Here is a 27,607-nt window from a genome sequence, read left to right as displayed (position 1 = left end):
GCAAAAGCAAAGCTACAACAACCGCCTGCAAACGCTGTGCGAGAGACGCCACAACCATGGCACCGAAGGCACAAAAGTCAGAGATTGATAACTTAAAAAAGTCACTTGAGTACATCTCCAACGAAATGGACACCATCTCAAAACAACAAAGGGACATCCTGGACCTGATGAATACGATAAAAGAGCTTAAACAACTAAGCACGGAGAAGAAGATTGCGACGCTTGAGAGTCGGGTAGATGACTTAGAACAATACTCCAGAATTAACAATGTAATTGTGAGTGGTCTGGCGACCAAACCACGGTCCTACGCTAGGGCTGTGGCCTCGACCAGCGGCGAACCCACAGAGGACGACTCTGAAACAGTCGAGCAACAAGTGATGTCCTACATGGCGGAGAAGGGGATACAGATCAACAGCGAAGACATCGAAGCATGTCACCCCCTCCCAAGAAGAGAAAAGAAGGGCCCACCGGGCAAGAAGGACCCACCGAGCATAATCCTACGCTTCACAAATAGGAAAAACAAGATTGCACTTCTGAAGCAGTGGCGAAAACTGGAGGGCACGAATGTATATCTGAACGAGCATCTGACGAAGAGAAGCGGGTCCATCGCCTGGCAAGCGCGAACCCTAAAAAGGCAAGGGAAGATACAGTCAACATGGACCATGAACTGCAAAGTCTACATCAAGCTCAACGGAACCCCAGAAGAGGCGAAAACCTTTGTCATCAAAGACCTGTCGGACTTGGATCAGTACCAGTGACAATGAACGACACGACAACAAATAAGGTACCACCCTATCTCACCATGAAGAAACACAAGACTCTATTATTATTATTATTATGTACAACCTATATATGGCAGCTACACTATATATTGCAAGAGGTATTATACTATAGGCCTACATTGTATAGTAATAATATTCATATGGGGCAGCTACACTATATACTGCATGATGCATTATACTATACATCAGTACTACCAGCATTGCCACTCTCACTGTTGACACTGTCGCAATTACCATTGTTGCTGTTATTGTCTCTGTTGCTGTTATTGTTATTACTATTATTATTACTATTACTATTATTATTATTATTATTACTATCATTATTATCATCATCATGGGCGCAGCTGTTGGCATATCAATATGAAGTAAGCCATACTTGTACAAATATAATATATAATAATGGAATCAAACGAGTCTGATGATGAGCTAAGCAATATGAGCTATAACAATGACAGCCTCCAGAATCCAGATAACTGGAACCTGGAGACATTCAAATACACGGAATACGACAGATATGACTTTGAACAATACATAGACCCGGACAATAATATATTTAATGACATAGAAAAGGACTGCAACTATTATACTGAGGAACAACTAAATATGATACCACCTGGTAATGATATATCAATTATACATTTCAATAGTAGAAGCATGTATGCAAATTATGGTAAAATTAGGGATTATCTAAATATACACAAAAAACACTTTAATATCATTGCTGTTTCTGAGACATGGTTTGATAGCGACAGGGGTATTGACTTTCCTCTCGATGGGTATGAGCTAAACTATAGGAACAGAAGAAATAAAACGGGGGGTGGAGTTGCCCTGTATGTGGACATCAACTTAGAATATAAGGTTATAGAAAACATGTCTATTGTTATTGATAATGTGCTAGAATGTATCACTATTGAGATATGTAGAGAAAAACATAAAAACATAATTGTCAGCTGCATCTACAGAGCTCCAGGGACTGATGTTGACATACTCACAAAAAACATTGAAAACCTGTTCTCGCAGTGTCAGCATAAAGTAATCTTTGCCTGTGGCGATTACAATTTAAATCTACTTAATCCAAATAAACATAAGCATATAGATACATTCATTGACAATATGTATAGCCTTAACTTGTATCCATTAATAACCAGACCTACCAGAATAACCACAAACTCAGCAACTCTAATTGACAATATATATACAAATGAATTTGGGAATAACATTGAGAGGGGGGTATTAGCAGTGTTGGGTGTAACGGCGCTATTAATAACGGCGTTATGTAAGGGACTACTTTTATTGGTAACGGAATAAACTAACTAGTTAGTTTTGCAATTTAGTAGTTAGTTACTTAGTTACTTTTCCAAAACAGTAGTCCCGTTACTATAATGTGTCCCTGTTCATTTTGTGTGCAAGATTTAAAAATAATAAAGCCCCGACTGCCCGGAGTCTATTTCTCCTGCCTTCATATCTGTGTGATTTATCTTCCCAAGCCCCAATGCGCAGCGCATAGTATAGCCTACTATACATCCTGCGTCTACTACATCCTGTAAGTTCACTTAAGAAATAAAAGTATTGTTACAAGTAGCTTTTATTTTGAAGAGGAAGAGGAAGTTGTTTCGGTTGTAGCCAGCTACTATGACAGTGCCGGTGGTGGTGGTGGAATATACTCTATGCGGAATAATAATAACAACATGCTTTAAGCCAAAGTAAAAACCGCATGCGTCTTTGACTTAAACAATGTAGGCTAAACACTTTGGAATTACGTTATACATGGTAGATCCTCCGTGGCTGCGTCATTAGGTGAGTACTAGTTTAATGAATTGTTTAAGTTTAATAGTAACATTCATCATCAATGCCCCCCCCAAAATAACAGGTTACAGGATTCTCATTCCGTTACTGTCTGTCACTGCCTGCAAGGATGGCCGCCGTGCCATTTCTTATAAACTATCTAGTTCATACGTCGGTCCACGGTGGTGGTGGTGGTGTTGTTCATGCGCCGCGGTGCGCGCCGTGGAGAGGGCATCATGTGCGCTGTTGGCTGGTTGGAGCGCAGCGCAACAGCCTTTCTGTCCAGTCCTACGTGTATAGACTGGCGATTGTGGCGAATTATATTCGTTAATAAAGAGAGAGCTGTAAAGGGGATATTGTCTATGGTCAGTTCATGGTGTGTATCATTCTCGTTTTTAACCATAGAGTTAATTAGGGCCGTAATAATGCGGCGCAATGACGGTAGGCAGTAGCCTAATAGCCTACCTGCGCAAGCATTAAAAATGGGTTTTAATTGTCTGGTAACGGAAAATAACGGAAAATAATCTAACTTGTTACTTTTCTCAGAAGGTAATCTGTAACGGTAAGGGATTATTTTCATGGGCAGTAATCCAGTAACCTAACGACGTTACTTTAGAAAGTAACGATGCCCAACACTGGGTATTAGTCACAGATATTGCAGATCATCTGCCAATATTTGTAACATACAAATGTGACTATAAAAAGAGAAATGTTGCAACCATACCTAGGTACAAACGACTAATAACAGAGGCTACCATCGAAGCCCTAAAGCAGGATCTGTTGGCTCAAAACTGGGACTATATCTACACTGAAGAAGACACCAACATGGCATATAATTCATTTATAGGCACATTTGGAGAACTGTATGACAAAAACTGCCCTGTTCAGAGATGTAAAGAGAAGAAAACTGAGACAAAAAAACCGTGGATTACACATACATTTAAAAATGCATGCAATAAAAAGAACACATTATATAAAAAATACTTAAAATGTAGAACTATAGATACTGAAATTAAATATAAAATATATAAAAATAAAGTAATAAGCATGACTAGAGCTAGTAAAATAAACTATTATAATATCCTACTAGAAAACCATAAAAATAATATAAAAGGACTATGGAGCATATTGAATAAAATTATAAAAAAAGGATCAATATCCACACACTACCCACAATGCTTCATTGACGATGAGAAAACAATAACCAACCTAAATGACATAGCAAATGGCTTCAATGACTTCTTTGTGAAAATAGGACCTACTCTTGCAAGCAAAATTAAAACATCAGAGACAGAGGTAAATGTACCAGCCGATGAGTGGGGTTTCTGTAACCCAAATTCCCTATTCCTGAGAGCTGTGGAGGAACAGGAAGTTATTGAAGCAGTCAGTAAATCCAAAAACAAGACATCCACCGACCACAATGACCTGAGCATGTCATTACTCAAAACAATCATGTACACCATAATAAAACCATTTACATTCATATGCAAACTCTCATTCAGAAATGGTGTCTTCCCAAACCAAATGAAAAAAGCTAAGGTTATACCAATCTTCAAAACAGGAAACAAACAACAAGAAATTATTTGGGGAGAGGCTGGATCACTTTGTAGAAAAAAACAACTTATTAACAGAAAATCAATACGGTTTTAGAGCCAACAGATCGCCTGCAATGGCACTGATTGAACTAACTGAAGAGATAATAAAAAACATAGATAAAAAGTTGTACACAGTCGGAGTCTTTGTAGACCTTAAAAAAGCATTTGACACAATTGATCATAATATCCTTATAAGGAAAATGTCAAAGTATGGCATCAGAGGTGTTGTGTCAAAATGGCTTGAAAGCTACATAAAAGACAGAGAACAAACTGTTCAACTAGGAGACCGTAATTCCAGTAGTATGAAAATAATGTGTGGAGTCCCTCAGGGGTCCGTACTGGGTCCCAAACTATTAAATTTATATATCAATGATCTTTGCTCTGTGTCTAGTGCACTGAAGTGTGTACTATTTGCCGATGATACGAAAAATGTTCTGCGCAGGGGAGGACATTCAGCAGCTCATGATGGTCTTAACAACAGAAATGAATAAATACAAACTCTGGTTCGATAGAAATAAATTATCCTTAAACTTAAGTAAAACAAAATATATGGTATTCGGAAACCGCCAAATACCAATGGATATCCAGCTGACTATAGATAATAATAAAATAGAAAGAGTTTATGAAAACAAATTCTTGGGAGTGATCCTAGACCATAGGCTCTGCTGGAGACCCCATATAAAATATGTGGGGAACAAGATGGCAAAGAGCATCTCGGTTATAAATAGGGCAAAGCACCTTCTCAACCCCAGCTCATTGCACACGCTGTACTGCGCAATGATCCTACCTTACATAAACTACTGCTCTGAGGTATGGGGAAACACCTTCCAATCAACCATAAATCCACTAATTATATTACAAAAGAGAGCACTAAGAGTAATAAACAATGCAGGATACCGGGACCACACACACCCACTATTCATACAATCACACCTCCTGAAGTTCACAGATATGGTCAAGGTAAAAATTCTTCAAATCATGTACAAAGCAAGATATAAACAATTACCGGTAAATGTACAGGACAAATTTCTAGATAAGGAAGGGGGATACAACCTTAGAGGACCACTGAACTTCAAGAAACCTGTGATGTGCACAAACTTAAAAACAAGGAGCATCTCATCTTACGGAGTCACACTGTGGAATGAGCTGGAGGATGAACTAAAGCACTGTGGAAACATAAACCAATTCAAAACTAGAGTAAAAAAAAACTATCTTCGATAAATATAGAAGCGAAGAGTACTAATGGCATTACAAAAAGGGAACTATGACGTACTGTACTATATAATTATATATTCGTATTACTATACTATACCATACATTATGAAATATATAAACATAGTCAAACCATATCACATATTATGGGTGGACCACTATTGGTAAACCACACCACATATGTATATATAATATATTATTATATGTTGCTTGTGTGTTATATATTATATATATATTATACCATTATTATTATTGTTGTTATTGTTGCTACTGTCATTATTATTATTTACAGTTGTTATTAGTATGTATATATGTGTATATATATATATATATATATATATATATATATATATATGTACATATATATATATATATGAATGTGTGTAGATAAATGTACATACATAAGGACAGCACGAATGTATGTATGCACTGTGTAAGCAGGCACGGTCTGCTACACGTGCACAAATGGACTCCAGGCCCGACAAGCCTATGGCTTCTCCCTAACCCTTTTTCGGAACGGACAGGACATGACCTATGGACACTATAAAAAAAAAAAAAGATGGAAACTGTGTGCAATGTATGAATGTATGTCCTCCTTCCGAAAATAAACTGAACTGAACTGAACTGAAAAGTTACTAAGGTACAGTTTTGTGTTGTTTTCGTCCATTGATTTGTGTGTGAGTTTCTTGCATGTTAAACAGCTAAGGACTACAAATGTTTGGCTTCAGTCAATTATGAGTATTAATGTGGGGTTGCATGTCAGATGTGGTATTGGAGTTGATGTCATATTACCTTCATTCATTACTGTATAATGTATATACAAATAAAATTTGGTTCATAATTCACATTAAACACATCAGATCAGAAGCAAGAGGCTACCAATCCGTTTCGTCACTTGGCGAGAAGTGACAGGTCGGCGATGACGAGGAAGGACGTCGACGCTAACACCGCAGTCTCGAGTGAAGAACCTCGTGACACAGTGGAGCGTTGCGTGCAACCGCACCACACATTATTGTTTGAGAGGGTCGGACGTTGTCATGAGTCTAGCCCTGTAGTAACTGTATTGTGTTCATTGACTGTGCTTTGCATTGTTGAGATAACATTGTTCATTCCTGGCTAACATCAAGAGGAACTATAGATGCTAAGTGCTAACATTGCTACCAGCTAAAGTGCATTAATTTGCCGTTGCAAAGTGTCGTTTCTAATGTAAATGTAAAAAAGAAGACCTGACGTCATAACGGAAAGCACAGTGAGTCTGGAAGGAGTGTGTTGGCACAGAGTGGCCACTTGGCGGCACTATTGACTTTGTTATTGACATTTGCATTTTTAAGAGTTACATTGAGTGTACTGGCGAGGTTTGACCACAGTGGGTCGCCATGGCATTTCAACGCCCTACCAACAGTCATTAAGACATGAAAATCCCTTGACTCCTTCAAAACCGCCCTCAAAGGGCACCTACGGATGGCTGCAATTAGAAACTGCCCCCCCACCCACCCCTTTTCCCCCTCACTGTATATGTTTCTTTTCCCTTTTCACCTCCTCTATGATGATTTCCTGTTTTGACCATATAGTTGTGTATATTCGTACGTCTAATTGTTTTGATGAATTGAAAATGGTGGGCCCTATTGTGTTTATTTCTATTTTTATATAAAAGCAACAAAATACATTTTCGTTGTGGCTTGAGTGTTTATTGCACAGTAATTGAGTAATTGCACAGTTTTGTCGGGTAACGGCGAGCCTTGTCAGAGGCTTGGTTGGCTTGGTTAAATGTCCATATCAAGTGATATCTGAAAAGATATCTGAAAAGGTCCTTGGGGTCCACGAACCTTAAGACCCCCAAAGACGCCCCCAGGGGGGCGACACGATTCAAATGAGCCCACCCCCGTCCAAAACGGTAGAGAAATGACAGAGTTACCATTTGGGGGTCCCTGGGGGTCCCCGAACCTTGAGACCCCCTAATACGCCCCCAGGGGGGCGACACGATTCAAATGAGCCCACCCCCGTCCAAAACGGTAGAGAAATGACAGAGTTACCATTTGGGGGTCCCTGGGGGTCCCCGGACCTTGATACCCCCAAAGACGCCCCCAGGGGGGCGACACGATTCAAATGAGCCCACCCCCGTCCAAAACGGTAGAGATATGACAGAGTTACCATTTGGGGGTCCCTGGGGGTCCCCAAACCTTGATACCCCCAAAGACGCCCCCAGGGGGGCGACACGATTCAAATGAGCCCACCCCCGTCCAAAACGGTAGAGATATGACAGAGTTACCATTTGGGGGTCCCTGGGGGTCCCCAAACCTTGATACCCCCAAAGACGCCCCCAGGGGGGGCGACACGATTCAAATGAGCCCACCCCCGTCCAAAACGGTAGAGGAATGACAGAGTTACCATTTGGGGGTCCCTGGGGGTCATGTAGCCATGTGCTTCTGTTTGGTTACACAAGTAGCCATGTGCTTCTATTTACTTCAAAGTCGTGCGCACAACTTTGTAAAAGAGGTGTTTTTTTTAGGAGATAAAAAAGTTTTTTTTTTTTTTTCAAAGTTTTTTTTTTCAAAGTTTGAAAAGAAAACTTGGAAGTGAAAAAAAAAACTATATATAAAAAAAAAAAAAATCATCCCCTCCAAAAAAAATATATTCCCCTTTAAAAACATTTTCATCTCCTAAAAAAAAATGTCATCCCCTCCAAAAAAAATATCTTTCCCCTTTAAAAACATTTTCATCTCCTAAAAAAAAATTGTCATCCCCTCCAAAAAAAAATCTTTCCACTTAAAAAAAAAAAAAGTCACAGCCTTGATTTATTTTTGTCACCCCCTCCAAAAAAAATACCCCTTTCAAAACATTTTCATCTCCTAAAAGAAAAATGTTATAGCCTTGTTTTTTTTCTGCCAATATCTAAAATGTTTTTCCATACCAGAAAACATAAACCACCAGCTCTTAAATAATCTACCTAGCAATGTCCCCTAAGGGGCTCCGTAGATATCCATAAGATGTACATGTAGTTTGATCTACAGATCTCGGGGGAGGTCTATGGATAGATAAGACCCGGAGATGTGCTAAAAGTTCTGCAGATCTATGAAAGCTGAAAGACCTTACTTTGGTTCATGGTTCTCTCTCTCTCTCTCTCTCTCTCTCTCTCTCTCTCTCTCTCTCTCTCTCTCTCTCCCTCTCTCTCTCTCTCTCTTTCCTCATTTTCCGCTCTCTTCCTCTATCTTTCCTCAATCTCTCCGTTCTTTCCATTAACCTCTCCTTCTTCTCCCCCTTGCCCCCCTCTCTCATTTTATTTGAAGTGTCACCAATCAAAAGCATCTAGAAGAAAATGTGTGCAAAGATAATATTGTCAAGCTTCCCTTAAAATACATCCACTTGTCAATGTAAATCATCTATAAATCTATTCAGCTTTTTGGGTCTTCTATGTCTAGAGAAGACCTATTTCATTTATTCTAATGTATTATATCAGGGGTTCTCAACCCGTGGGTCGCGACCCCAAGGGGGGGGTCACCAAATGATTTTGGGGGGTCCGCAAATTATTTAATTTGCAACTGAATGGCTGGAAAATGGAAATGAAGAGTTTACATAGTACACATAGTACATGCATAAACCTTCCTTAATGATTGTCTGGTTTCAGTATTCATTTATGATTTATTTTCTCTAATATTAAGGTTATTTTTGCAGTTTGTATTGGGGGTGGGGTGGGGTGGGGGGGGGGGGGACATGGCAAAGCATTTCCGCTGCAGGTCCCCAGCCAAAAACGTTGAGAACCACTGTATTATATTACTGAGGGATAAACATAACTCCATAAAAAAATATTAATAAAGATAATAGTTTATATGTTATTTATAAGTAGTCTATTGGCTGATTGAATTTACTGTATATTTTAATAGTTTCACCATAAAACACTCACATGTGCTAACTAAATGAGTAGTAGGCCTACGTTTATACCACTTACACATTTTATTGTGGCCTTGTCATGTCCAAGGTCAGATAAATGGAAATATGCCAAGCAGAATACGCTGATGAAACCCCTTTAAATTTGACATAAATATTCTTGACACCTTCATTAGCACAATATTATATACATAAGTGCCGCACGCACGCACGCACGCACGCACGCACGCACGCACGCACGCACGCACGCACACACACACACACACACACACACACACACACACACACACACACAAAGAGACAGACACACACACATGCACACCACAGGGTATCAGGATAAAATCTATACACCGTTAGAATGTGGTGGCTTTGATTAGATGGGGGAAGCAGCCATATTTAAAATGTGTCAGGAGTCAGGACCATGTGCCGCACACGCACAGCTCTGACAAGGTGACCTTCATCTCCAGATTACATCTTCACTTCATTTTTGTTTAGAATAGAAAGTATTTAAATAATTATTTAAAATACAGAAACATGCCCCTTATTATACCAAAAGGAAATGACCGCTGTGGTCATTGTAATAACACTACCACATTAACGCACTTTAGGCATATCTACCACTGCGCAAAAAGCATGGAATACGTATGTGTATATTACAGGAAACTCCCGTTAAACTTTCCAACAAACTCCGGTAAACTCCGGAGAATACGTCTGCACACCGTTTTGAAAGCTCCCCAAAAACGTCATTTATCAAGGCGGGGAAAAGAAACACACTAGTCTTTCTTTTGCAGGCTGCTGAAGCATGGCATGAGGCACGCAATGCTTTGCTCGGCGGCCTGCTGATAGGCTGACCTTTAGACCTTTGTGTTGCTCTTCCTGATCTACTGTGGATTATACCAGGGACCAGTTTGACTTGGGAGATTAGCTCTTCTTGAACCACCCGCGGACTATACGCACCTTGAACAATGTTGCACCTTGAATAACGTATAGCACCTTGAATAATGTCCTGTATATATATATATATATATATATATGATATATATATGATATATATATATATATATATATATATATAGAGAGAGAGAGAGAGAGAGAGAGAGAGAGAGAGAGATCCCACCGAGACAGGAACTTTGATAAAGTGACGGCGGCACGGCACTTTCTTCAAACACAGTCTGTTTTCATTATACGGCTAATCTAAAATCAATCAAGCAAAACACAGAATTACTGCCTGCAACAGGGGACTGCACGTGCACAATGTGGGTGTGTGGACAAGCAGCGCGTCCGTGCATGCGTGCAGAGTGTACTTAATGGATATTGCCCAGCTACCTTTTTGCATTAGGTTTCCTACAGTATGTCTTATCATGTAATATCACTGCCCACATGCATGGATGCTCTGCTTGTGTGTCTGGATAATTCATAATTCATTCACATTGCCTGTAGCAGGCATGATGATGTCCACGTGTGGTCAAGCCCTATGGAATGTATTGCACGTGCTAATAAAAAGTATTTAAAATGTTGCTTTAATGCTCATATTAAGTATTACGTTGTTTTTTTCTTAGCAATATATGCTTTCCACACATTCCATAGGGCTAGGCCACATATGGGCATATGACATCATCAACATGCAATGGGAGCAGTCCCTATTGAGTGAAAGATGCTCTGTTTATGAAATAAATACAATATTTATTATGTTTAAAATGTTTTTTTTTAATTTATATTAGTATAATGTTACCTATAATGTTTTAAGGCATATTTGTCTTATTAGCCAGAGATATTTTTAAGTCTTATAGGCCCGTGACGACACACGCAACAGACATTTGGCATTTTCTGGATCAGAGGAGAGTATACGGGAAAAGGGGGTTGCATTGAGAATCAGAATCAGCTTTTTTTGTCGCATCACGATTTTACATAATACAAAAAGTGTGAAATTAGTTTTTGTGCATATTTCCCATCATGTCATTTTGTCCAAGAAAAACAAAGAAAGGGAAGCAGAAGAAGGGGGTAAGGAGATGAAGGCAGGAAAAGAAAGAAAGTTTTGGGTGCTTTTACCACAAAAAAGTACAGGTAACGGGTTTTCTTCTGTGTCGGGCTTAGGCTTAGCCTTTTCCACAAACGGTACAACCATAAGGTCTCTTATTTGCAAGCTTGAGCTGAATATAGTTGGGCAGATAACTCATATCTTCATATTTTAATTTCTCATGGTTTTTGGAGGGGCGCTAGCTGCATGCAGCTTTTGAAGATTGCATCATGCCGCAGTCCAGTCTATGGACTTTTTAATGTTTGTGTAAGACGTCATGAGGCCGACATAAATCCAGTGGGTGCCCCTCACTTCACACGAGTGTGACTGTTTTGTAAATTAACAGCCTACTTGATCATAATAGGCTACTACAGTGTCACTCAAAATCGGCAAGCAAAACATTTTGGGCTTGTACATCTGCTACTTTATACTTTTTAATTTGAATCCTGTAAAGCAGTGATAGATGGACCCTTACGGGTCTGTAACTCAGAGAGTGTAAAAAAATTGTACACTCTCTGAGTTAAATTAACTTTGATTTTACAATATACATTGAGGTCGCATCACATCATGTTAAAGCCCAGCTGCACAGGGTTTCCTCGTCATAACTCCTCTTAGAGAAATAAAGCAAACTATATCACCTATAGTGCCAACAGTTACAGCATCGTTACCTGCGGGCTGCGGTGTAAAGCTTTTTGAAACGAATATATACAGTAGCAGCAATCTTTTGAAGTCATTTTGGACAAAAAGCAGCATTTTTCCTCAAACCTATTTAAATAGTACACATTATCATGATAATGTGTTGCATCTGGAGTGTTGCTTTTCAAATGTGTCGCTGTGACAGTGAAGGGTAGTTGTACACTGTGGGCACTAATGGGCTCAGACGTGTGTATAGCATGGACCATATGGTATAACCCCCACCCACATACACACTGTAACATCTGTGCCCAGAGTCACATTGTTTATATGCATTTTTTCGTTTGCTATGCACTATTTTCATGTATGTTATTATTTTCCACCTATCTGCCACGCTATGCGTTTTTTCTAGTTATCTGCTGGACTATGCCATGAGAAACCAGCTAGATACATGTGTTGCTATGGTAACAGAACAGGCAGTGATTGTGAAGCCCCGCCCACAGCTCACCTGGCTGATGGGGTGAGGGGCAATCACATTGTTTGGGCCACCTGGAGAGATTGAGTCTGGCAGTCCAGGGTGGAGGTGCAGAGAGACAGACACACAGGCTATACTGAGAAGCAAGAGGATTTATCCCAAGTCTTGCTATAGTCGTTCGTTGGATCGTTTGGATTTATACCATTTGGAGTAGGAGAACGTTCTTTCCATTTTTGGATTATTTCCCTGGAGTTTGGATTACTAGGAGGACGGACTTTGCGTACCGGGTGTAAAGGGTGGTAAGAGCCGAGGAGACTTTCCACTACGCAACATTGGAGCGGGTTCCATTTTGGATTATTTTGTGGACATTTAAGTTAGCTTTGAACAGTGCCAGGACACTTGAACCTCACACCCCTCCCTTTTGGGGCAGTTTATTTTATTTTGATTTCATTTAAGTTGACTATTGTTATTGAATTTTTCATTTTTTTTTGAGTTTATTAAATCACAGTTAAGCTTATTTTCTGATTCCGATAGTGATTTTTATTCTGAACTGACCCACCACCTCCCTCATATTTGCTATAATTGATTTATTTAATTGTTGTTACTGTAATCGTTATAACACACATGGACCATATGGTATAACCCCCACCCACATACACACATGGACCATGGTATAACCCCCACCCACATACACACACATGGACCATGGTATAACCCCCACCCACATACACACACATGGACCATGGTATAACCCCCACCTAGCCCCTCTCGGGACCCTACGTAAAACTTTTCTGATATTTTGTTGAGTTTTACGTAGGGTCCCTGCTCACTACTGTATTTTCGTATGGAAATTCCTATACGAAATTCCTATCCTATATTCTTATAGGACCCGCGGCATGTGACGCCATTATTTTCCTTGAGTTATTCTGAATTCGGTAACTTTAAGTAGCTATACATCCAGCTGCGAATATCTCCTGTGGCGCGGAAGCCGTTAAGTATTTTTAATCTTTGTTTGACCGATTTGGTCGCTTTATTTCTTCTTGTTTGTTTACCGTTTATTGTACCGCCTCCCGGTGTGCGGTTGGCTTGTGAGGCTACGTCCCTGCCTCTGATCTGCTGTGTCATAGCTATAGCGCCACTAGCTAGCCAGATAGGCGGTACAATGAGGTGTCAATAAACAAGGAAGGAAAAGAAGAATCCAAGCTTCCAAATTGGGCAAACATATATTAAAAATACTTAACGGCTTCCGCGCCACAGGAGATATTCGCAGCGGCATGTATGGGTACTTATACTTTACATATTCAGAAAGCCTCACACTGAAGAATATCGTCAAAGAGCGCCGGGGAGCCGGTAAACATGTAAACATGAGCCAGTAAATGTTTTAAACAGGTGGCATGGACGACGTGGAACAGGACCCCATGGTCTGGGTCTAAAAAATGTCAGAAACTTCAGTACCATTGGGTTCTGCTTGGAGGGCTAACCCCCACCCACATACACACACACACATGGATCTAGCCCTCCAAGCAGAACCCAATGGTACTGAAGTTTCTGACATTTTTGACGACACAGACCATGGGGTCCTCTTCCAGCAGTATCCTGCCACCTGGTACGCGGACATAATAAAACATAAACACCGTGTTTACGGCCTGTCTGTGCTCTTTGACGACTTTTTTTTCGTGTGAGGGCTTCTGAATCTGTGAACTATAAGTACCTATACATGCCGCTGCGAATATCTCCTGTGGCGCGGAAGCCGTTAAGTATTTTTAATCTTTGTTTGACCGATTTGGTCGCTTTGATTCCTTTCCTTCCTTGTTTATTGACACCTCATTGTACCGCCTATCTGGCTAGCTAGTGGCGCTATAGCTATGACAGAGCAGATCAGAGGCAGGGACGTAGCCGCACAAGCCAACCGCACACCGGGAGGCGGTACAATAAACGGTAAACAAACAAGAAGAAATAAAGCGACCAAATCGGTCAAACAAATTAAAAATACTTAACGGCTTCCGCACCACAGGAGATATTCGCAGCGGTTTGTATAGGTACTTATAGTTCACGATTTCAGAAGCCCTCAAAGGAAAACAGGCCGTCAAACGGCGCAGATACGATGTTAGTGAGCATATTTATGTCCGCGTTCCAAAATTCCCATACGAAAATATAGTTATGAACAGGGACCCTCGAATAAAGCGACATCAACATTTCAGAAAAGCTTTATGGAGGGTTCCGAGAGGGGCTAACATGGACCATGGTATAAACCCCACCCACATAGGCACATACACACACATGGACCATGGTACAACCCCCACCCACATACACACACATGGACCATGGTATAACCCCCACCCACATACACACACATGGACCATGGTATAACCCCCACCCACATACACACACATGGACCATGGTATAACCCCCACCCACATACACACACATGGACCATGGTATAACCCCCACCCACATACACACACATGGACCATGGTATAACCCCCACCCACATACACACACATGGACCATATATGGTATAACCCCCACCCACATACACACACATGGACCATGGTATAACCCCCACCCACATACACACACATGGACCATGGTATAACCCCCATGCACATACACATGATCCATTTGTACTGTAGAATAACACTCATTGAAGTACGTCACACATAATTATGACATGCAAGTTTTCCTACATTTGTGCACGTGTGTGTGCGCGCACGGATGCATGCATGCATGCACGCACGAACGCACGCACGCACGCACGCACGCACGCACACACGCACAGGCTTCTGACATCAAAGCCTCCCCCCTTGCATGTTGCATATACAAGCAGAGTCCAAGCTCCTATAATCCCATCAGCCTCCTGATAGCAAGATAGGCCAGATTTGGAGTCATTTGCAGTGTAAAAGGGCCCTGGATTATGCAGATTTCCCCCCACATTTGTTCTGAAACAGATGAACTTTTAACAATAAAAGCTCCCAGTTTCTAAATGTCATCTAAATGTGAAATAAAGGTTCAATCATTTGGACAAAATGATCTGGTACGTGGTACCATGCAGTGGACATTATCTTGCCCTTTTGAGTGGAAAAGCTGTGTTACTTTTCAGGAAATTAAAAAAAGAAAGAAAATAACTTGTGTTCCATTGGCTCCATCGTATTTATTATTCATCACAAGCTCTTGTGATAATACAGAACTTTTCTTTGGTTAAATATTTATAAAACACACAGACTTCACCGTCTTTCAACCTCACATCTAGCTGAAAGCCTTGGCTACAATGACTTCTTCAGAGACATCAGTCAAACTATTGATGTTCTGACCAATTTAGAGAAAAAAATATAAAAATAGACAATTTATGAGACGACGTGAACCATACAAAACGACATAGCAAGAGTTAGGAGAAAATTGTGACAATAAATGGTGCATTTATATAGCGCCTTTATCCAAGGCGCGTCACATAGATTGTGCATTATTCACCCATTCACACACACATTCATACACCGATGGCGGCGGAAACCAGGCACCAACCAGCACATCAGGAGCAATTAGGGATTCAGAGTCTTGCTCAAGGACACTTCGACACTAACTCTGGGGGAGCCCGTGTTCGAACTGGCAAACTTGTGGTTGCCATCCGGCCACTCTACCCCCTGAGCCACCGCCGCCCCCCGCCATGTAATGGAATAGAACAAACATGGGCAACTGGCGGCACAGGGGCCACCTGCGGCCCCACCTTCAGGTTAATAACAGAATACTGATATATTATTGATTTGCAAACATGACCCGCTTGAATCACTTCAGTCTAAATTAGTAGCTTAATGAGTATAGTATTAAAATGTTATTTAATTTAATTAATTTAATTAATTTAGTTAACATAACTATAATTAAAGGAATTGACATTAAATTAAAAAAAAATCAGGATTCCAAATGAAAAATATAAAAAAGTAATTCAGGATTTCAATTCAAATAATAGCAAAAACAATATGCAACGTGGCCCTCTGGAGTGAGTGTGGAAATAATGTGTCCCTCGATCTCCATCATCAAAGTTGCCCAGCCCCATGGAATAGAACAACAGGGAAGGTACAATGTGTGTATGAGGAATACATCAGGACCAGAGCTGCATGCTTGCTACGGTTGACATTTAAACACAATGGCTTTGGATATATTATGGTTTGCTGGAGGCTGTCAGCATTATGCGTCTGCACACGAATGCCGATAAAGCCTTGAAGGAAAACATATAAACCAGACACATGTAAGAAACAGTAATGCCAAATAACAGAAACATTATTATAAATTGTGTGGTGTTTGATGCCCTTGAGGAAGTGACACATTTTGCTGATTTCTACTATATTTCTATACAAATAAACAGATTTGACTCCATGAGCGCAGCTAGTGCTGTACACACACACACACACACACACACACACACACACACACACACACGCGTGCGTGCGTATGTCTACAGTATGTTTATGTGTTGTGTATAGCTGGGCTAAATATGTTTCATAAGGCCTCACTCACACGTCAGACACATGCAAGACACATTATTGTGTCTTGCATGTTGGGAGTGTCATGGCGGCCTCAATGCATTTCCAATGGAAGTCACATGGTTTGAAGACACAACCTTGTTGTGAGGGCAGAAAAGACAGCCATGCAACAGCCATGCAACAATGTTGTATATTTTAAGATGGTTTATATGGTGAATGTACATTTTAGTTTGTTCTTCAGTAGACATGTATTTGTAAAGACTAGTGTGCTGTTGATATGGATGCTGCTACCACCGAATCATGTATTTATTTTCCTCACAGACTTTGTTTTAATCTTATCTAACATTTCACAGCACAAAAAAAAGAAAATAAAGAAAATAGACAAGGTCAACACCATAATGGACTTTGATTGTGGCGTCATGTGGTTTGACCAGAAGGCAGGAGGACACAGCATCAAAGATCCGAGCAGGCTGCCACAAACAATAAAACACCCGCCCACTCGCAGGTACAACATATCACTTTGCTGGTCAAACACACACCATCCAAGATAAATGAAAGACCTGCCGATGTGGCATGCTGCCTCACAGTAGGACTTTCTGTCACTGATTTACATACTAGGCTAGTTGTTAGGAAATTGCAGCGTTTTCTGTGCTTGTGACTGCTGCAATCCATAGTGAAATAGTTTATATTTGCGAAACAGTGAGCGAATACTATGTAACCCAGGCAGAACAGTCTGTCTTTCTGTTTGAATGTTTGTGTGTCACGCTGTGACACCACCCGCCCGCCACCAGAGGGCGCAGCTGTATCACACACGAGCTGCGTTCGCTTCCCACATTTGTGCCTTACTTGTAGTATATAAAGTAGGCTACTCACTCATTCATCAGTTCATTCTAACACAAAGTGTATAAACATTTGTATCTATTTTCAGATGGGACACACTGAAGATGAAGTATTTAACAGATTTTGGGCGGGAACCCCTTTCTGTGTTTTAAGCATTATGTTATGCTTTAGCTGTTGAAAAATAGCAGAGCTACAAGCTCATGAACTTTCACGAAAAATCGTGAAAATGTGGCGCAAATCTTTGAATATATATTCTTTCACAGTGAATGTTTTTAACTCAAATATTTGCTTCTGGGAGGGGAGGTCCCTGGAACAACATATTTTCAAATGGAAGTCGGCGGCCAATTACATATATTGACAGTCCTTGACATAAAATAGTTTGAGAATGACTGACATAGAAACATGAGGTTTTTCAGAAAACTGTCAGGATTTAGAAGGCATTTGTAGAATCGTCCTCAGGCCTAAGGAATGGTGATGAAGAACCTGAACACCAATCTCATTGCCAGGAAAGCATTTGGTGTTGGGGTGTCCCTCCATGGCGTGCTGACAGATAATTGTAAGTAATCATGACATTGGCGTGTTGGAATAAATGTGGCAGTGGATGAGTGGGTAGAGAGGCCACCTGGTAACCACAATGTCACAGGTGTCCTGGGCCGTGGCTCAGCGGTCCAGGTACCTTGGCTGGTAATCCAGTCTGGCAGTGTGCCGCGGGTTCGACTTCCAATCCCGACGACCTTTACTGCATAGACACCAAATCTGGTGTCCAAAATGTGGAAGTGCAAACGGGCGCTCAATGTTAAACCCCGCAGCTGCATGGGGTTTCCTCGTCATAACTCCGCTTGCAGTCCCCGCTCTTACCACTAGGGCTGAGCGCCTCAACGTTGGAGAGCCTCACTGGGGGCTTGATGTCATCCCCTCCCTGTCTCTCTCCCCATTTTCTGTCAGCCTACTGTGATTGTATCCCTCTACAAAAAAAAATAATAGCCACAAAAAATGCATTTATAGTGACGTCACAGGTACGTCCTGCCCCAGTCTATACAGCATTGATGTGTCCACGAGCGAGACAACTTTACCCTCTCACTGCTCCCCGGACATGGTGGCATCCACTGCTCCTATAATCTAAACCATGACAAATTTCTCAAAAGTAGTGCAAATGTACAGGGCCAAATACCCCAATAGCCTGACCCAGCAGCCACCGTGATTTCTGGTATAGAGGGATCGCGGTGTTGGATCCAATTGGCAACACTGACGTCACCATATTTCGAGCGACGCCCCTCTGCACTGTAGTACACTCCCACTCCTAGACCAGGAAATGTGTCTCGTTCCCCACATGGGCTGTTCTTTTTCAGCCGAATGGGAACGTAAATAAAAGCCTGCAGGCTATATAAGCCCAATAATGCGTACTATTAAAGGCCACACTAAACCCCTCCCAGAGCAGCAGTTCCCGGACTTTTGTAGCTCGAGACCCCACAAGAGAAATTTGGTGTCTCCCCGGGACCCCAATCAGGTGGAAATAGCAGGTCTACAAGCTTGTAGATCGGCTATTTTCACTAACTTTTTTAAACATTAAGGGCTGTATTTTGCGTGTCTTAAGTACCAGGTCTTATTCCCTAACTTGAGTAAACTAAAGACCTGGAGGCGTGATCAATGCTCTTTGGCCACTCAGAATAGTCAAATGGCATTGATCACGCCTCCAGGTCTTTAGTTTACTGAAGTTAGGGAATAAGACCTGGTACATAAGACACGCAAAATACAGCCCTTATAAATGTTTAAAAAAGTTAGTGAAAATAGCCGATCCCGGGGAGACACCAAATAAAATGAAATACAATAAAGAAATTCCATAACTAAGTTATGGCATGTCTTTATTTTATCCCGCGAACCTGCAGTGTTTGGGAAACATGTGATCATGTTACCTTGAGGTTGAGGTTAAGTGCTTGTCTGATGTTCAGTGTGCTTATCAGCACGGCTTCCCTGTGGTGATAAGCCAATTCCATATTTCATGCTATGGTGATGTTTATATACCGTAGTCCGTAGATATGCCGGTGCTCTTGCTCTAATAGGTCTCTGTAGGGCTTTTCAATGAGAGTCTTATTGCAGTCAATAATGCAGGCATGTTCACGGAAGACCACGGTCTAAAATACCATGGGCATCAAGCGAAGCTATATATCTTCTCCGTCTGGTCAAAACACACATGTGAAAAAGCCTTGCATTCAAAATGCCAGTGGTGTTTCTAAATGTTGTGCTAGTGTAGCAGATTGGCTCACTAGTCTGTAGGCCTACATCCACAGCACATCTTGCTTATTCATTCTTTCTCTTCCACTATTATGTTCTACATTCTATTGTGCTGCACTGTACTTTTCCATGTTATGCTACGATTTCCTCTTTTTGGTGTTGGCAGCTATTGTGTAAGATACAATAGGATACAAATTGAGATCTGATCGTTAGTTAACAACATGAGCGGAGTAGTTTGTTTGAAAAGACTCTTGGCCTCTTGCGAAGGACAGTGGCGTGCCTAATTGTACAATTGGGATTCTGCAGAGAAACAACACAGGCTTTTCCCCTCTTCAGTTAGTGTATCCAATTGAATAACACGTATCCAGCAGCTGTTGTCTGGCTGGGTATAGGCTTGTTTTTGCCAACCCAGGTGTATGGGGCCAGAACAGTCTCAAAAGTCTCACAGTCACACTCACAGATTTGTAACTCACAAGTTCAGATTTGCAACTCACATGAGTGAACTCACAGGTTCACATTTGTGTTTTGTATCCACAAGTTCAGATTTGTGTTTGGTATCTGTATTTCACATCTCTGTTTTGTAGCCATGTTTCACATCTGTGTTTTGTACATTTGTGTTTCAAATTTGTGTTTTGTATTTGTGTTTCACATCCAGTTTCAAAGGCACACTTAAACTTTGCAAAAAATATTAATATTTACAAACCAAAAAATCGACACATTGTTTTTCTCAAACACACGTCATATAACTCCACAAACCCTCATGTGCATGTGTAGAGAATGCCATGTATTCTACTTTCCAGCCCATACATAGAGCCCCATTGTGAACCCAGACATGCTGAGTACACCAAGGTTTTATTTTAGAAATGTTTAGTATGGGTCCCCAGCATGTATAGAAACTGCCGGATGCTAACTTGCATATATATGTTGAGCAATTTTCATAATTGAAATAATATGTGACCATATTAACAACCTATAAGGCAAAAGATTCAAAATTCCATTATGCTTTATGTAGCATGTGACATGTCAAACTAGGGGATTTTCATGATGCTGAATCCATTCCAATTGGGCTAAAAACGGCCATAGCCACTTGCTCAAATGTGCTAATTATGCCAATTATGAAAATTGCTCAACATATGCAAGTTAGCATCCGGCATTTTCTACATGCTGGGGACCCATACCCAACATTTCTAACGTAAAACGTTGGTGTACTCAACATGCCTGTGTTCACATTCTGGCAAGTGGACTGCGTAATCTGTTTCTATTAATGGCCCGGGGTGGTCCTGGTGTACCGTTGTGTAGCACAACGTGTGTGTGTTTTCCGCAACGGTCCCTGGACTCCCATCACTCCGCAGCACAGAGAAGAGCTCTTCTCCTCCACAACTCTCAGTACTTTTGTCTCCGAGCCAACATCAATAAATGCTCACCCTCCACTTACCCTCTCTCTCTCTCTCTCTCTCTCTCTCTCTGACTGTCTATACCAAGTTATTCAAAGACAAACAATATCTCAGCAGACAATATACAGCCCCTGAGAACATTGGTCTTTTTTATAATTTTTTTGGCCACAATGTACGGCTATTTAATTTTCATGTCATTATGATTGAAAGGCAAAAGCACATAATATCATTTGGTTTTCATCATCATCATCATAGGTTTAAAGTCCGCTTTCCAGGCACCGCTGGGTTGGACTGGACTCTCCATATGGCTTTCTTCCACTGGGAACGGCCATGGCCAACTTGTGGTCGATGCTGAGCACTTTCATGTCAGCCAAAATGGTCGCCTGCCAGGTCTTATTAGGCAGGCCACTGGGTCTTGTACCCTCTACAACATGTTCCCAAAGTGGGGTCCGGGGACCCCCAGGGGTCCTTGAAGGAGTTCCAGGTGGTCCCCAGCTAAATGATAATAATGCACCCTTATGGTCTGTATTTGGTTTCATGTGTACACTCTCAGAGTTAAATTAACATTGATTTTACATAAATTACATAAATTGGGGTCTCAGAGATATAAATGGGTAAACTAATGCATGTCAAACTGGGGGTCCTTGAAATTAAACCGGTTGAGAATCACTGCTAGAGCCGTAAAAATCTTCTCTTATGGGGGTCCCTGGCATATCTATTCAAACAGGGGTCTGCGGGGCTAATTAGTGTCAATTTGGAGGTCCTTGACGTGGAAAAAAGTTTGGGAACCACTGCTCTACAAGACCTGGCAGACACACCAGTTTACATTTGGTTGCGCCCAGTGTCGCATGCTGAAATATAGCTGATGTACAAGATCACTGATGTACATGTAGATCACAACACATTATTGCAGCGTGACATGCTGCTATTTCTGTTGTGTGACTGCACCGCACAACTGAGTATAAACCAGCTGTGTTGTTTTTGAAAGCACATTTTAGTTTTAGTTTTAGTCATAGTCTTTTGAATACTTTTAATTTAGTTTTAGTCACATTTTAGTCACCTGGAATATTTTAGTGTTAGTCTAGTTTTAGTTGACTACAGTTGATTTAGTCGACTAAAATGTGTTTTGGCGGGCCTTGATGCCGTTTTAATGAAAATTTTACACTTGCTGAAAATAGCCGATCTACAAGCTCACAACGCGTTGCGACGCGTTGTGAGCTTGTAGATCGGCTATTTTCAGCAAGTGTAAAATTTTAATTTAAATTTAGTTTCCATTTAGTTTTCGTCAGTGAATAAAGGTAGTCAACGAACATTTTCCGCCATAGTTTTAGTCGACAAAATCAACACTGCCAGCTATAGGCTTTAAGAAATTCAAGGCAGCACATTGCTTTCCTTCCCCTTCAGTCCAACAACTCTGCAGTGCCGGGAGAGATTAACAAGCTGAATGGAATGCAATGCCTTTTGTAATTGTCAGCAGAACAATAAAAAGGCTTAGAGATTTCTTAATGCACCAACATCCATCAGCCATTTGTTGTTGTCTGGCAACAACACAAAGTAGGAAACCCTGTTCTTCAAAGTTTCGCTTTAAATACGACAGCCAGCCACTGCACATAGTACTGTCAACGACCTTCCGTTCCCAGGACCCAGTGACCCACCGTCTTCAATGTCCCAGAACCTTCTGTTCCCAGGACCCAGTGACCCACCGTCTTCAATGTCCCAGAACCTTCTGTTCCCAGGACCCAGTGACCCACCATCTTCAATGTCCCCAGAACCTTCTGTTCCCAGGACCCAGTGACCCACCGTCTTCAATGTCCCAGAACCTTCCGTTCCCAGGACCCAGTGACCCACCATCTTCAATGTCCCCAGAACCTTCTGTTCCCAGGACCCAGTGACCCACCGTCTTCAATGTCCCAGAACCTTCTGTTCCCAGGACCCAGTGACCCACCGTCTTCAATGTCCCAGAACCTTCCGTTCCCAGGACCCAGTGACCCACTCCCTTCAATGTCCCAGAACCTTCCGTTCCCAGGACCCAGTGACCCACCGTCTTCAATGTCCCAGAACCTTCTGTTCCCAGGACCCAGTGACCCACCATCTTCAATGTCCCAGAACCTTCCGTTCCCAGGACCCAGTGACCCACCGTCTTCAATGTCCCAGAACCTTCCGTTCCCAGGACCCAGTGACCCACCATCTTCAATGTCCCCAGAACCTTCTGTTCCCAGGACCCAGTGACCCACCGTCTTCAATGTCCCAGAACCTTCCGTTCCCAGGACCCAGTGACCCACCATCTTCAATGTCCCCAGAACCTTCTGTTCCCAGGACCCAGTGACCCACCGTCTTCAATGTCCCAGAACCTTCTGTTCCCAGGACCCAGTGACCCACCGTCTTCAATGTCCCAGAACCTTCCGTTCCCAGGACCCAGTGACCCACTCCCTTCAATGTCCCAGAACCTTCCGTTCCCAGGACCCAGTGACCCACTCCCTTCAATGTCCCAGAACCTTCTGTTCCCAGGACCCAGTGACCCACCATCTTCAATGTCCCCAGAACCTTCTGTTCCCAGGACCCAGTGACCCACTCCCTTCAATGTCCCAGAACCTTCCGTTCCCAGGACCCAGTGACCCACCGTCTTCAATGTCCCAGAACCTTCCGTTCCCAGGACCCAGTGACCCACCGTCTTCAATGTCCCAGAACCTTCCGTTCCCAGGACCCAGTGACCCACCATCTTCAATGTCCCCAGAACCTTCTGTTCCCAGGACCCAGTGACCCACCGTCTTCAATGTCCCAGAACCTTCCGTTCCCAGGACCCAGTGACCCACCGTCTTCAATGTCCCAGAACCTTCCGTTCCCAGGACCCAGTGACCCACCATCTTCAATGTCCCCAGAACCTTCTGTTCCCAGGACCCAGTGACCCACCGTCTTCAATGTCCCAGAACCTTCTGTTCCCAGGACCCAGTGACCCACCGTCTTCAATGTCCCCAGAACCTTCCGTTCCCAGGACCCAGTGACCCACCGTCTTCAATGTCCCAGAACCTTCCGTTCCCAGGACCCAGTGACCCACCGTCTTCAATGTCCCCAGAAATCCACAGGAGTTCAGTCAGCTGTCAACACCAAGTGCACCAAGAACACTTTTCTCCCCCTTTTTGTTTTGTTTTGGAGATTTAATCAGATTATATTCCCATAGCTTCCCAAAGTCATCGGTCCCTGAAGCTTGTGTCTCCATCGTGGCAGTAAGTAAGTAGTAAGTAAGTACATTTTATTCATAAAGCACCTTTCGAAGCAAAGCTACAAGGTGCTGAACAGAACAAATACAGTTGTGACAATATAAATGAGCAGAACAAAAAAACAAAACAAGGCAGAACAAAGACATAGGGCTGTAAAATGGCTCAGGTCAAAGGTACATGGGAGAAATATTTACGGAATAAATTAGTCTTTAGGAGTCTCTTAAAACAGTCAACTGATTCAGCATTTTTGAATGCCAGAGCCAAGGCATTCCATACGGTAGGAGCTACCACAGCGAAAGCCCGGTCAGTTTTCAGCTTGGACGCAGGTATTTCTAGCAGACCTTTGATGGAGGACCTGAGAGATCTGACATTGGTTTTAGGAGGCAGTGGGTCGATGCTATACAGCGGGGCCAGCCCATGTAGAGCTTTAAAAGTATTTTAAAATACAGGTCGTGTTACTCCATCGAGAGAGAGGCTCAAAAGTCCGTCTTGTTCCAGTGTCAAGTTCCTTAAACCAAATTCCAATACCCACAATCTTGGCCACTCACACTCACTCACTCACTCACTCAAAGTGTTACCGTGAAATTGGTGACCTGCTGAATTTTGGGTATATTTTGGGTATTGGAATTTATAGTCCCTATTTGCAATGCAACTTCTGTGGTTTGGGCTTTAGTCCTATATGCTTGGCCGTCGGTGGCCAAGCATATAGTGTTATAGGGTATTGTATTTGCATGGTAGATGTTCATTGAGCTACAGTAGTACAGTTCTCACACACACACACACACACACACACACACACTGCGGGAAGATATTTACAGAAGGAGATACTGAACAGGAAAATGTGCGTGCACGCACCTCATGCACGCGCCTCATGCACACGGAAAAGTGGCTTTTCCTTTCACTCTCCACACGCATGACCAAACTGACACAGACAATTAACCAGGATAAGGCGATTGAAATGATTACAATTATTATTGTAACACACACACACACACATGTACACACACACATGTACGCACGCACGCGCAACCACACACACACATGGCTGCGGGAAGATATTTACAGAAGGAAGAGCTAGCACGTTCAGCAGGGGATGCGTGCGCAGTAAGATTTTCACACATTTTCACGCGGAAAAGTGGCTTTTACTTTCCCTCTCCAAACTGACCAAAACTGACACAAACATGACCAAACTGACACAGGCAATTAACCAGGATAAAGCGATCAAAATTATTAAAATTATTATTATTTTCCCCCTCCTGTCCGAGGGGGGGGGGGGGTGGCTGTGCATGGGGGCCCCCCTCCCCCCGCAGCACCCCTACTTCCCCTCAGCCACACACACACACACGCGCACGCACGCACGCACACGCCACACACTGTCCACAGGATTTCATCCAAAGTTTCCCCAAACAAACATGCTTTAAGGGTTGCAGTTAGATTTACAGAAACGATGTAAGCTTACACAATGCGTCGCATTGCCGTCATTCATTAATAATAACACAGCATGTATTTGTAAGTTCAGGTCCCTTGGAGACATGGCATGCACCACATTTATCTTTTAGGTCTGGATCTGAAAAGGCTGTAAAACCTTGGACTTTTCCCTCAGACATATTCATGTCTGGCGCTTTGAGCAGCGAGGGGGGAAAGGAACATTAAAGAGGAATGTGTCTCAAAGTGGAGACAGCAGAGCCCGCATGCAGAATCACATTAACCCATTTAGACGTGAGGACCATTCTACGAATGCCTTCTAAATCCTGACAGTTTTCTGAAAAAAAAGACAATGTCAGTCGTTTTTCCATGTCAAGGACCCCCAAAAATATAATTGGTCCGCCGACCCCCGTCTGAAAATATGTTGTTCCAAGGACCCCCCAGAAGCAAAGATATTAGTTAAAAACGTTCACTATAGTCAAATTTTGCCTCACATTTTCACAAATTTTCAAAAATAGCAGACCTAGAAGCTAGCGCGGCACTCAGTGCCACGTTAGCTTGTAGATCTGCAATTTTTCAATTGCTAAAAGTATAACATAATGCTTTAAAACACCAAAAGGGGTTCCCGCCCAGAATGGATTAAGGCCAGAGAATTTGCTGGAGTCAGGATCTGAGACTTGCATATCAATGAAGGAAGACACTGGCTTTATGGACCTTCCACATCCTAACAAACAAATTGTTGCCACTGGAAATTATTAAGCAATTATGTTCCGGAGAGATGATTCTATCGATCACTTATTTGATTACCGGTAATCAAATAACTGTGCAGATCGATAAAGTACGTTCACTACGTTGCTCGTGAACATGCTATGGATTCAAAGGCGCAAAATGATACTCGGTCAATCGGGTCTGTTTCTGTGACTGTGTTCTCTCACGAACAGATTCCGAAAGAGCTGTTTTTTCCCCTTTTCTTGCCGATGGGTTCCCAGATTGGTGACTGTGTCACTGTCTGCGAAAGTGAATGCATGCACAATAAAGTAATATAGACGAATTACAGTCTAAGTCCAAGATTTAATCTGATCCCTCCACGAAAAGGCTTAGTTGTCCTGACCCCTTATCCATCATAATGGATAATTAGTGTGGACTTATTCGTCTATAGTACTTGAGGACGTACGGACGGACGCCACGGACGGACAGACAGAGCTGATAGTACTGTGTAGTCAGGGAGCACAGCTATATTGTTCATTTTGTGAAAGAAGTGCCACATTTGGCAGAAGTGTTGATAGATATATTGGGAACAAAAGTGGATATTGGGCCATGCCAAATTCTTCTCCTGGTGGGCTTGGTAGCCATTTTACAAAATGGCCACCGGTGGTTGGTCAAATCTTCCTAAACCACCCTCTAAAAGCAGCTGCAATAGTTGCTGTAAGTGTAAGGACGCTGAAATGTTGCATGAAGGTCAAGCAAGTGGTTCGCTCATTCCATTTGGCTAAAAGGGCCTGTGGTGATGGGAGTGGAGTGGACACTTTTGTTCCCAAAATAGCTATCAACGCCTCTGCCAGAATGTGACGCTTCTTTCACAAAATTAATGATTGGTTTGATATGCTGATATGCCGCCTCACTATAGTGGTTTTGCATT

Source organism: Protomyctophum parallelum (assembly GCF_964188405.1).
Source record: "Protomyctophum parallelum genome assembly, chromosome: 2".
Classification (NCBI taxonomy): Eukaryota; Metazoa; Chordata; class Actinopteri; order Myctophiformes; family Myctophidae; genus Protomyctophum; species Protomyctophum parallelum.
Note: the sequence above shows the minus strand (reverse complement) of the source record.